The sequence below is a fragment of the Nyctereutes procyonoides genome, unplaced genomic scaffold, assembly GCF_905146905.1.
Source record: "Nyctereutes procyonoides isolate TBG_1078 unplaced genomic scaffold, NYPRO_anot_genome, whole genome shotgun sequence".
NCBI classification, from domain to species: Eukaryota; Metazoa; Chordata; class Mammalia; order Carnivora; family Canidae; genus Nyctereutes; species Nyctereutes procyonoides.
Genome location: NW_026575146.1, coordinates 64,494,501 through 64,506,587, shown reverse-complemented (window position 1 = coordinate 64,506,587; position 12,087 = coordinate 64,494,501). Strand labels below are relative to the sequence as shown.

Here is a 12,087-nt window from a genome sequence, read left to right as displayed (position 1 = left end):
TATGTCAGTTTATTTCAGGGCCTTCTGTTCTATGGATCTATATTTTTGTGCTTTGGCCAATTCCAAACTGTTTAGATTATTATCACTTTATAGTAAGTTTTGAAGTTGGGTAGTGTTAGTCCTCCAGCTTTGTTCTAAGTATTGTGTTGGCTATTCTAAGTCTTTTGCTTCTCCATATAAACTTTAGAATCATTTTAATGATGTCTATAAAATAACTTATTGTTATTTTGGCCAGGACTGCATTGAATCTATATATTGAGAAGAATTGACATCTTGACAATAGTGAACCTTCCTATCCGTGAATATAAATAGCTCTCCATGTATTTAGTTTTTCTTTGATTTTATCAGAGTTTTGTAGTATTTCTTATGTAGATCTTATATATTTTTTGTTAGATGGATCATTTTAAAATCCATTCTGCTAGTCTTTTACTTGAGTGAGTGGGCATGTGATCCATTTACATTTAATATAATTACTGATAAATTAGAATTTATGCCTGCCATGTTTATATTTGTTTTTTATATGTCCTATGTCTTTCACATTTCTTTATTCCTTGATTCTTGCCTTCTTTCATATTATATTTTTTAAAAGATTTTATTGAGAGAGAATGTGTGTGTGGCAGGGGGCTGAGAAAGAGCAGAGGGAGGGATGGAGGGAGAGGGAGAGAGAGGATCACAAGCAGATTCTGAGCTGAGCATGAATCTCACGACCCTGAGATCATGACCTGATCCAAAATTAAGTTGGATGCTTAACCTACTGGGCTACACAGACACCCCATTTATAGTTATTTTTATAATACCTATTTCATGAACTTTTTATTACTCTTTCTTTGTGTGGATTCTGGTTACCCTTTAGTGTCCTTTATTTTGGCCTCAAGTATAGTATTTCTCATAAGGCAAGTCTGCTATCAACAAATTCTATTTTGTTTTGTTGCGGGTTTTTTTTTTGGGGGGGGGGGATGGTTTGTTTTTAAACCTGGAGATGTTTTAATTTCTCCTTCATTTTTTTCAGGGAAAGTTTAGCTGGACATGGAATTCTTGGTTAACTATTTCTTTCAATACTTGGAAGATGGTTACCTTCCTCTCTCTTCCATCTTTCTGATGAGATGCAGCCCTATGTTCTATGGGGGGTATACTCTCTGCATGGCATATTCTGAGCTGCAACTTCCTCAACTGTAGCTTAGTGGCTTATTTCTACCTGTTTTCTTTCCTCCAGAAGCTTACTGAGGTAACTAGTCCACAGATAACCTCTTCTTGTTCCTTGCTCTGTCAGATTATTCTTTTTTAAATATCTTTTCACTGAAGTCTTAGAAGGAGAAAGCTAGTTTATAAGCCCTAATCCACCATCTAAACCAGACATTCTGTATATCTTGCTATAGAAGGTCTGATCTAAGCCTTTGAAGAGCCAGGAGCCACATACCTGCTTATGTTTTAAATCACCCAGGCTTGTCACCCAAGTATTTGAAATATGTTTCACAGAATAGTTTTCTCATAGGGAAATAGTTCAGGAGTTGAAGAGATAGAAAATCACGTTATCTTCATAGTCTAGAAATAAATGGGAATAATCAAGAGAATCACAAGCTGCTTTACCTGTTTTAAGTTTTTCATGTTGAACTACCTGAAATAGAGAAAAAATTGAACAGTATGTCATAGGGATATTTAAATGTGAACATAATTATATATCCAAAATATTTATGTACTTATGAAAAGGAATATTCAGTTAATAAACATCTGTTGGTTAATAATCCAAATTATGCTGTCCAAAATGGTGTGGTATTTGTTGCTTGACCAAAAAGTGGTCCTGTGGGGAGTCTTACTTCCTGCTGATAACAACCACATGTCAGTGACCTGATTCCAGGTGATCACTTGGTCCAAACTAAGATTTAGGGAGGAATATTAGTACCCAGGTCTCACCTAGGAATATGAAGCTTTTTCTAGGTCTGGTTGATGATATGGGGCTTCTTAATGCATTTCAGAATTTCATGAAGATTGAGGAACTGTAAAAGGAAGGTTTTATTATCTGACAGCTGAACAGAACCCAGGAGACACACTTTCACAGTAACCTCTATTAATATCTGCTGTTAGATAAATGTAATGGTTTACCTAATGCAGCAGTTCTCAAAGTATTGCTGGAAACCAGGTAGAAATGCAGATTCTCAGCCACACCCAGACCTACTGAGTGGAAATTCTGTGGGTAGGACCCAAAAGTCTGGGTTTTTAAGAAAACCCCTCTGATAGGTGTCAGATCGGTAACTGTTGATATCTTGATGAATTTGAAGTTATCTATGGTGGTGACATTGATGTCAGGTGGGTTCAAACCTGTAAGAATGAACCTTGTGTGGCTGCAGGAAAAGGCTAGGGACAATGAAAACCTTGCTAGCAAAAAATCTGCTCCACCTGTGGTTAACATTTTACCCATTTGCTTTATCATAATATGTTTTCTGAAGAATCTGAACCAAACAGCATATTTCTTTAAATGATAAAAAAGCAAGGATCCTGCTGTGGTGTTGTTTTTCCCTGATGTGTGATGAGTCTCCTGAGAGCCCAATGACCTTCCCTGAGGTGCATTTAAGGTGTGAGATCACAGAAGTGGGTGAAATTCATAGCAAACTGTAAGACATCAGTATATTCAAGGCAGCCCTTAGTCCTTTCCCTGAGGACTTAGCTTGCTGGAAAAGGCTGGAGGGGTCTCAAGAACAAAAAAACATTTTTTAAATGTTGCCTGCCTGCCCCCAGGGGTGATTTGAGGAGAAAAAGAATTTTATCCAGTTTCATCATTTTTTTTTGAGGTGCAGATTCAGAAGTGAGGTTGTTTGTTTTACTTCATGTGGAATCATAAAGAGTGCTTTAATTCCTTAAGGACAAAATACTAGTGTGGTATCAGGAAGCTATGCTTTATAGCATCCGGGCCACTACATCTTCAGTCAGCCCTACATGATAAGGGATGTAAGAAAATGTGTAGTTGGTATTAGGGAAGCCATCCTAAAGCAGATAAAATTTGGGTCAAGGGTTGAAAATAAACACCCACCTCTCAAGGAATTAGAAAGAACACAGATCTGTCTGGTTGAAGACCTGCAAGAAGTTAGAGACATAAATGTGATCAGGAAAGCTAAGAGAAATGCCACTCTTTGTTTTTGTACAGTGATACTGTTGTTTCCTTTCATGGCCTCAGCAATAACCTTGACATGAGGAAAGGCATGATTACGGTTTCCCCTTTACAGATGGAAAGGTTGAGGTTCAGTGAGACTAAATGGTGGTGTTGGTGGCAGCTACCTTTGAGCAGTAATTCATGTATTCATTCATTCAGTCTTTACTGAGGACCTGCTATGCACTGGGCTCTGTTCTATGCAGTAGTTGACAAAGCAGACAAAACTATATGCCTTCAAGGAGCTGAGATTCTATTCTAGTAGGGGAAGACAGACAATAAAAGGAATAAATCAGTAAAGTATGCACCATGTTAGGTGTGTTTTCTTCAAAAATCCTGAGGAGAACAATGAAACAGGGAAGGGGAGCTGGTTTAAATTGTGAACAGGGTGGAAAGATGGGTTTTGAAGAGAGGGGTAGCATGACTTGGCTGAAGTTAACAAGGTCACTCTGGCTGCTATCAATAATCAACTGAATTATTGATAAGGCATGGAATTAGGTCTGTTATATGGGCTTGTAGGTCATCTCGGCAATGACTGCAGGGCAGATGTGAGTCTACGAGATACTAGTAAATGTGCTTAAGATCACAGAGCTGTTAAGTGGCAACAACTCTGTCTAACGTGTGTGGATTTTATGACTGTGCAGTCAGATCAGCTGTGTTTTTGTTTCTGTTCAGGGGGAGGTGGCCAGAATGTGTAAAGGAGCTTTGTTCTTGATACTTGTCTTTGGCACATCAGTGAATTAAGATTTGGCTAAAGGATTAGCAAAATGTCTGCACAAAGCAAAACAATTTTGAAAATCTTGCTGTGGATAGAGAGGTCTGAAGTTTTCCTGCAAGCTAAGGAATAATCAGGGTAGCAGAGTTAAGATGCATACAGTAACATTGAAGTTTCTTTTATCCAGTGTGAGGTCTTTGCTGTTGAGAGGCTGTATGCGTGGTGGTGAAGAGCACAAAAAGAGTAAAAGGTGGGGGATCCTTGGGTGGCTCAGCGGTTTAGCGCCTGCCTTTGGCCCAGGGCATGATCTTGGAGTCCTGGGATCGAGTCCCATGTCGGGCTCCCGGCATGGAGCCTGTTTCTCCCTCTGCCTGTGTCTCTGCCTCTCTCTCTCTCTCTCTATGTCTATCATAAATAAATAAATAAAATCTTAAAAAAAAGAGTAAAAGGTGTGAATTCAGATCCTAGCTCCACTATTTAATAGCCGTGATTATAGGCATTTGACTTTTCTTTACGTTTGTTTTCTAATCTGTAAAATGGGAATAATGTATGAAACTAAACACATTTTTGCCAGAAGATCCAGCAGTCATGCTCCTTGGTGTTTGCCCGTAGGAGCTGAGAACTATGCACACACAAACACCTACACATGAATACATACAACAGCTTCATTCATAACTGCCGAGCCTTAGAAGCAAGTCAGATGTCCTTCAGCAGATGACTGGATAAATAAAATGTGGTTCATCTAGATAATAGAATATTATCCAGCACTCAGAAGAAATGGACTGCCAGGCGATGAAGACATGTAGAAATCTTAAATGCCTATCACGAAATGAAAGAAGCTAATCTGAAAAGGTGATGTACTGTTTGATTTCAATTATATGACATTCTGGGAAAGGCAAATCTGTGGAGACAGTGAAAGATCAGGAGTTGTTGGGGTAGGACAGAGAAGGGGATGGCTGAATGGAGCACAGAGGATTTTTAGAACAATGAAAATTCTCTGTGTGATCCTATGATGGCACATATGTGTTCATCTATATTTATCCAAATCCATAAAATGTCCACCATCAAGAGTGAGCCCTAAAGTAAACTGTGGGCTCTGGGTGATGACGATGAGTCCATGTGGGCTCATCGGCTATAATAAATGTGCTATCAGACCAGAGTTTTGATAGGGAGGCTGTGCGTGTGGGATTGGAACAAGGTGTACCAGAGGAACTCCTTGTACCTTCCATTTGGTTTTGCTATGAACCTAAAACTGCTCTAAAATACAGTATTTTTTTTTATTGAAGTAATAGTAGTAATCCCCAAATGGTGTTGTAGTGAGGATTATGAGTTAAGACAAATAAGGGTCTTGGAACAATGACTGGCATGGACTAAGCTTATGTGTTTTATTTGTGAACAAAAAAGTATATAACTTCTCTAAGTTCACTCCCATACTTGGAGATCCCTATTTTTGCCTGTACAAACTTAAATTTTTCAACCTCAAATTCTTCTACCATGATTGCCATGTAGGAAGTAATCCTGCTGACACATGTCTTTAATGTGGGCAGAGGGCCTCTTGCATCAGGAGAGGTAGAGTGCAGGTTGACTCCTCACCAGAGGTCCCACCTCAGGTATCTTGAGGCATCCCTGATGGCCCTGATGCCAGTGGAGCACAAGTGCTCTGCAAGTCTGGGGAGGATTATGCTGCACTTCTGACCTCCCAGCATTTCTTCTTCTTCTTTTTTTTAAATATGATTTTATTTATTTATTTATTCATGAGAGACAGAGAGAGGCAGAAACACAGGCAGAGGGAGAAGCAGGCTTCCTGCAGGGGAGCCCAATGTGGGACTCGATCCCAGGACCCCCGGATCATGACTTGAGCCAAAGGCAGATGCTTAACCACGGAGCCATCCAGGCATCCCTTACCCCCTGCACTTTTAACACAGTCCCCACACATTCTCCCCTAAAGTACACCTGCAGGCTTTTTGTCGGGAAGATGGAAGAGAAAGCGATGACCTCAGAACTTGAATCACCACAGAGCCCGTCTTTTGTGTGAAATGACCTTTATGAAGGAGAACATTCTTTATGTCAAACTCTTACTTTGTGACGACTCTTCTTAATGGTATGAGTGATCATCCATTGCTGTTCTGAATTTAAAGTATTAGGTACTAATTAGTGAGCCTGTGATTAATCCTAAATGTTGAGTCATTTTGAAGAACTTCTTGGGATGAAAGCAAATTGTAGGATAGAGAGAGCAAAATATCTGTCATTAGCAGCAGGAAATGAAATTAAATAAGATGATTGTACAGTGAAATGACAGGATTGCTGTTCCAACCCTCTTTCTCCTGACTCTGCAACCAGGACTCATGAAATGAATTCAGTTGTGAATGAAGTTAATGTTTTATAAATCTTCTTGAGAAAGTCAGCCATTACTAACTGCCAGCAGGACTGTTTTATAGATAATGAAGGGAATACTTAATGAAGTCTCATACTCTGATATTGGTTTGCAAATTAAAATAACAGTACTATATTGGATAACTATATGCCAGAAATTATACTAGAAAAGCACAGGCTCAAACAATCGTTCTTTATCCCCACAACAAGCTAAAAAAGATATAATAATTCTCATTTTGCAGAAGAGAAAATTGAAGCTTAAATTTTGTATAGCTGGCAATGAACAGAGTCAAAGTTTAAACACAGAACTTCTGGCTGTTCGATATAGTTTAACCTCATCGGGCTGGATGTGATTGGGCAGCAGTTATATCCAGTGGGACTATATATGTCAGTGTCTTCAGGCAGAGTTCCCGTGACTTCCAGTTATTCAGAGAGATCCAGGGAGGGGATTCTGCTTCCAACCACAGTGAAATTACAGAGACCAGGGTTACCCTTCTGCCTTAGACAACTGGAAAACCAGACAAAGTATATAAAAATGGGTTTGGGACTGTAGAAAGGCAGCTCGGGACGATAATCTCTGAGACGAGAAAAGACACGGGTAGCCTGAGATGGCACTGGCTTCTTCCCTGGAAGCAGTTTCCAGCTGCCGCATGGGAGGAAGAGCGTCCTCGGGGATGTGCCAAGAGCCAGAGTGGCTAGAGTTTGTGATGACAGGAGCAGCACGGAGAGGGCGGTGGCCGCGTGCAGAGGGCCTGCCAGTCTCTGCTGGTCCCGGTGTTTACCTGAATACTGATTCGTGCACACTACCCAAGGCTGGGGACAGACGCAGGAAGGAGTGGACAGTACAACTGCCAGGGCTCTCAAGGGCTGGAAGCGGATCGTGTGCCCACCAGCCAGAGAAGAAAGGCCTTGTGACACCCAGAGGAGCAGGTGGAAGCCTCGGAGAGATGTCACTTAAACCATGAGACTGATCTAGCCTGGAATGAAGGCTGCCCTACAGCTGCCCTACTGGTTCCAAAGAATTAATCTAATGAGACAAGAGAAGTGAGTGGTTGAGGTCGTTGGGTAATTAATTGGGGTTTCCTGGAGGAAGCTGGAAGGTGAAGCCGACAGCAGGACCAGTGTTTGGGCAAAGAGGAGGCTGTTCACTTTGTCGGGCAGTGGAACTGGGGCTGCTAGACTTTGTAGATCAGAGCAGGTGATGAGCGGCTGCAAGGAGAAGGAAGAGGAGCCTGTGTGGATGGTTTTGATTATCTGTTTTAACTCTCAGACTGAAAGGTCTGGAAATACTCCATTTCCCAAACTGATGTTTATTACATATCTCGGATCTTTGAAGGTTTATAGTTTACTCTAAGCATATACAGTAACTCTCAGGTAATTAGACCATTCAAGAATACTTTCCTTTTTTCACTGGCTTTTCTAGGTTAAAAGAATTACTTTTTCATAAAAAGCATGTATTCGTGTTGTTTGACATATATTTAAGCCACACATAGATTATTAACAAATAGAGCTTTTATTTTACTTTATTTTACTATTTTTAAGATGACTTTTATAGTCACATTTGGATACATATGATATTGTTTGAAGATGGGCCATCTTTAATTTTGTAGATTAACTATATGTTTTAGCAATACTGTCAGCCTGCAACAAAGGGATAGCATTTATCTATTATCTATTATTAAATTGAGATCTACATGCTGCATTAGAGAAACTTTTCTTATTTTGGTAGGAAAGTTAAAGTTATAGGAAAAATCTCACAGGTTGGACAACATGAAACCAGTAGTACTGCTAGGCAAAATACACCAAGAACATATATATGATAAACTAATTCTTAAAAGTGTGATTTTTAAAATTACGTTCTTAAAAAAGATTTTATCTATTTATTTGGGAGAGAGAGCATGTTGGGCAGGTGGGCAGGGAGAGAGAGGGGGGAAGCAGACTTCCTGCTGAGCAGGGAGCCGGACGTGGGGCTCAATCCCATGACCCCAGGATCATAACCTGAACTAAAGGCAGATGCTTCACCGACTGTGCCGTTTTAAGTTTTAAGCTTTAATTCCAGTAGTTAACACACAGTGTTATATTAGTTTCAGGTGTACAATATAGTGATTCAACACTTCATACATCACTCCGTGCTCATCACGACAGGTGCACTCCTTCCTCCCATTACCTGTCCTCCCCATCCATCACCTACCCCCCCCCCAACCATCAGTGTGTTCTCTGTAGGTAAGAGTGTGTTTCTTGGTTTCTCTCTCTCTCTCTTCCTGTGCTCTTTGTTTGGTTTCTTAATTTCCACACAAGATTTCATTCTTTTTTAATGGCTTAGTAATACTCCATTGTGTGTGTGTGCACACACATGCCACATCTTTATCCATTCATCAGTCAATGGATGCTTGGGCTGCTTCCATATCTTGGCTATCGTAAATGCTATAGTGGATATAGGGGTGCATGTATCCCTTTGAATTCACGTTTTTAGGGGGAGGAAGCAAACACCCAGTAGTATGATTAATGGATCATAGGTTTGTTCTATTTTTAACTTTTTGAGGAAACTCTATACTGTTTTCCAGAGCAACTGCACTAGTTTGCATTTTTGCGTTTCTACCAGTAGTGCACAAGGGATTCTTTTTTTTCTCTACATCCTTGCCAACACTTGTTTCTTGTCTTTTTTATTTTAGCGATTCGGACAGGTGTGAGGTCATATCTTATTGTGGTTTTGATTTATATTTCCCTGATGATGAGTGATGTTGAGCATCTTTTAATGTGTCTGTCGTGTCATTTGTCTGGATGTCTTCTTTGAAAAAATGTCTATTCATGACTTCTGCCCATTTTATAACTGGATTATTTGTTTTCTGAGTATTGAATTTTATAAGTTCCTTATATATTTTTATACTAACCCTTTATCAGATATGTCATTTGCAAATATCTTCTCTCGTTCAGTACAGATTGCCTTTTAGTTTTGTTGATTGTTTCTTTCACTGTACAAAAGCTTTTTATTTTGATGTGGTCCTGTTGGTTTATTTTTGCTATTATTTCCTTTGCCTCAGGAGGCATATCTAGAAAAATGTTGCCACAGCTGATGTCAGAAACATTACTGCCTGTCCTCCCTTCTAGGACTTTATGGCTTCAGGTCTCACATTTAGGTCCTTGATCCATTTTGCATTTATTTTTGTGTATGGTGTAAGAAAGTGATCCAGTTTGATTCTTTTGCATGTAGCTGTCCTGCTTCCCCAACACCATTTATTGAAGAGAATATATTTTTCCCATTGGGTATTCTAACCTGCTTTGTTGAAGATTAATTGACCACATAATTGTGGGGTTTTTTTCATGGGCTTTCTATTCTGTTCCATTGATCTGTGTGTCTGTTTTTATGTCAGCACTGTATTGTTTTGATTACTACAGCTTTGTAATATAACTTGAAGTCTGGAATTGTGATACTACTAGTTATGTTTTTTCTTTTTCAAGATTGCTTTGGCTATTTGGGGTCTTCTGTGGTTCCATAATAATTTTAGGATTGTTTGTTCTAGTTTCATGAAAAATGCTGTTGGCATTTTGTTAGGGATTGCATTAAATCTGGAGATGGCTCTGGGTAGTATAGACATTTTAACAATATTTGTTCTGCCAAGTCATGAGCATTAAATGTCTTTCCATTTCTTTGTGTTGTCTTCAGTTCTTTTCATCAGTGTTTTGTAGTTTTCAGAGTACAAATCTTTCACATCCTTGATTATGTTGATTCTTAGGGGTTTTATTACTTTTCGTACATTTACAAATGAAACTGTTTTCTTAATTTATCTTTCTACCACTTCATTATTGTTGTATAAAAAACACAACAGCTGTCTGTACATTGATTTTATATCCTGCAACTTTGCTGAAGTTAATCAGTTTTAGTAGTTTTTTGGTGGAGTCTATCAGGTTTTCTACTACAGTATCACATCATCTGCCAATAGAATTTTACTTCTTTCTTACTAATCTGGATGCCTTTTATTTCTTTTTGTTGTCTGATTGGTGTGGGTAGGACTTCCAGTACTATGTTGAATAAAAGTGGTGAGAGTAGACATCCTTGTCTTCTAAACTTAATCCAACCTCTTCTCTTAGGGGAAGAGCTCTCAGTTTTTCCCCATTGAGGATGATTAGCTGTGGGTTTTTCATATATGGCCTTTATTATGTTGAAGCATGTTCCTTTTAACCCTACTTCCTTAAGGGTTTTTATCATGAATGGTTGTTGTGCTTTGTAAGTGCTTTTTTCTACATCTATTGAAATGACCATGTGGTTCTTATCCTTTCTCTTATTGATGTGATGTATCACATTGATTCATTTATGAATGTTGAACTACTCTTGCATCCCAAGAATAAATCCCACTTGACTGTGATGAATGATTTTTTAAATATATTGTTAGATTTGGTTTGCTAGTATTTTGTTGAGGATTTTTGCATCAGTGTTAATCAGAGATATTGGCCTGTAGTTCCCTATTTTAGTGGTGTCTTGATCTGGTTTTGGTATCAGGGTAACGCTGACCTCATAGAATGAATTTGGAAGTTTTCCTTTCTCTTCTATTTTTTGGAATAGTTTGAGAAGAATAGAGATTAACTCTTCTTTAAATGTTTGGTAGAATTTGCCTGTGAAGTCATCAGGTCCTGGGCTTTTGCTTATGGGAGTTTGTTGATTACTGATTCAGTTTCATTGCTGGTAATCAGTCTGTTCAAATTTTCTATTTCTTCCTGCTTCAATTTTGGTAGTTTATATGTTTCTAGGAATTTGTCTGCTTCTTCTAGGTTATCCAATTTCTTGGCATATAATTTTTCATAGTAGTCTCTTAAATTGTTTGTATTCCTGTGTTTTTGGTTGTTATTTCTCCTCCTTGATTATTGATTTTATTTGAGTCCCCTCTCTGTTTTTTTTTTTTTTTTTTTTGATGAGTCTGGCTAGAGGTTTATCAATTTTGTTGATCTTTTCAGAAAATCACCTCCTGATTTCATTGATCTGTTCTATTGGTTTCTTTAGTTTCTATATCATTTATTTCCTGCTTGAATATTTTTTTAAAGATTTACTTATTTGAGAGAGTGTGTGTGTGCATGTGTGCTAGTGGGGGGAGGGGCAGAGAGAGGGGAAGAGAATCCTCAAGCAGACTCTACACTGAACACGTAGCCCAACTTGGGGCTCAATCCCAGGACCCCGAGATCATGACCCAAGTCAAAATCAAGAGGTGGATGCCCAGCTGACTGAACCATCCAGGAGCCCCATTTCTGCTCTATTCTTGATGATTTCAGCTGCCTTCTACTGGTTTGGGCTTTGCTTGTTCTTTTTCTAGCTCATTCTGGTGTAAGGTCAGGTTATTATTATTTTTTTAAGATTTTATTTATTTATTCATGAAAGACAGAGAGAGAGAGGCAGAGACAGAAGCAGGCTCCATGCAGGGAGCCTGATATGGGACTCGATCCCAGGACTCCAAGATCACATCCTGGGCCAAAGGTAGGTGCAACGGCTGAGCCACCCAGGGATTCCCCACAGTCAGGTTATTTATTAGAGATGTTTCTTGCTTCTTGAGAGAGGTCAGTTATTGCTGTAAACTTCCTCTTAGAACCACTTTGGCTGCATCCCAAAGATTCTGGACCCTTGTGTTTGTATTTTTTTTAATTTTTAATTTTTATTTAAATTCAATTAATTAACATATAGTGTATTATTAGTTTCAGAGGTACAGTTCAGTGATTCATCAGTTGCATATAACCCCCTCATTATATCACGTGCCCTCCTTAATGCCATCACCTAGTTACCCCGTCCTCCACCCACCTCCCCTCCAGCAATCCTCAGTGTGAGAGGGTTCCCCTTTCTCCACATCCTCACCAACATCTGTTGTTTCCTGGT

General features: G+C 39.1%; 1 protein-coding gene across 3 annotated transcripts in view; it reads left to right on the top strand.

Annotated features, from left to right (window-relative positions):
* Positions 1-12,087, top strand: part of PTPDC1 (protein tyrosine phosphatase domain containing 1) — a 60,379-nt gene that overhangs the window by 21,212 nt on the left and 27,080 nt on the right. The window contains exon 1 of one of the 3 annotated variants that reach the window (XM_055311860.1): positions 4,611-4,709. The exons of the other annotated variants lie outside the window; for them this stretch is intronic. The gene's annotated coding sequence lies outside the window, so the exon portion shown is untranslated. Of the gene's footprint in view, positions 1-4,610; positions 4,710-12,087 lie in introns of those variants that run through there. 3 annotated transcript variants of the gene reach the window in all.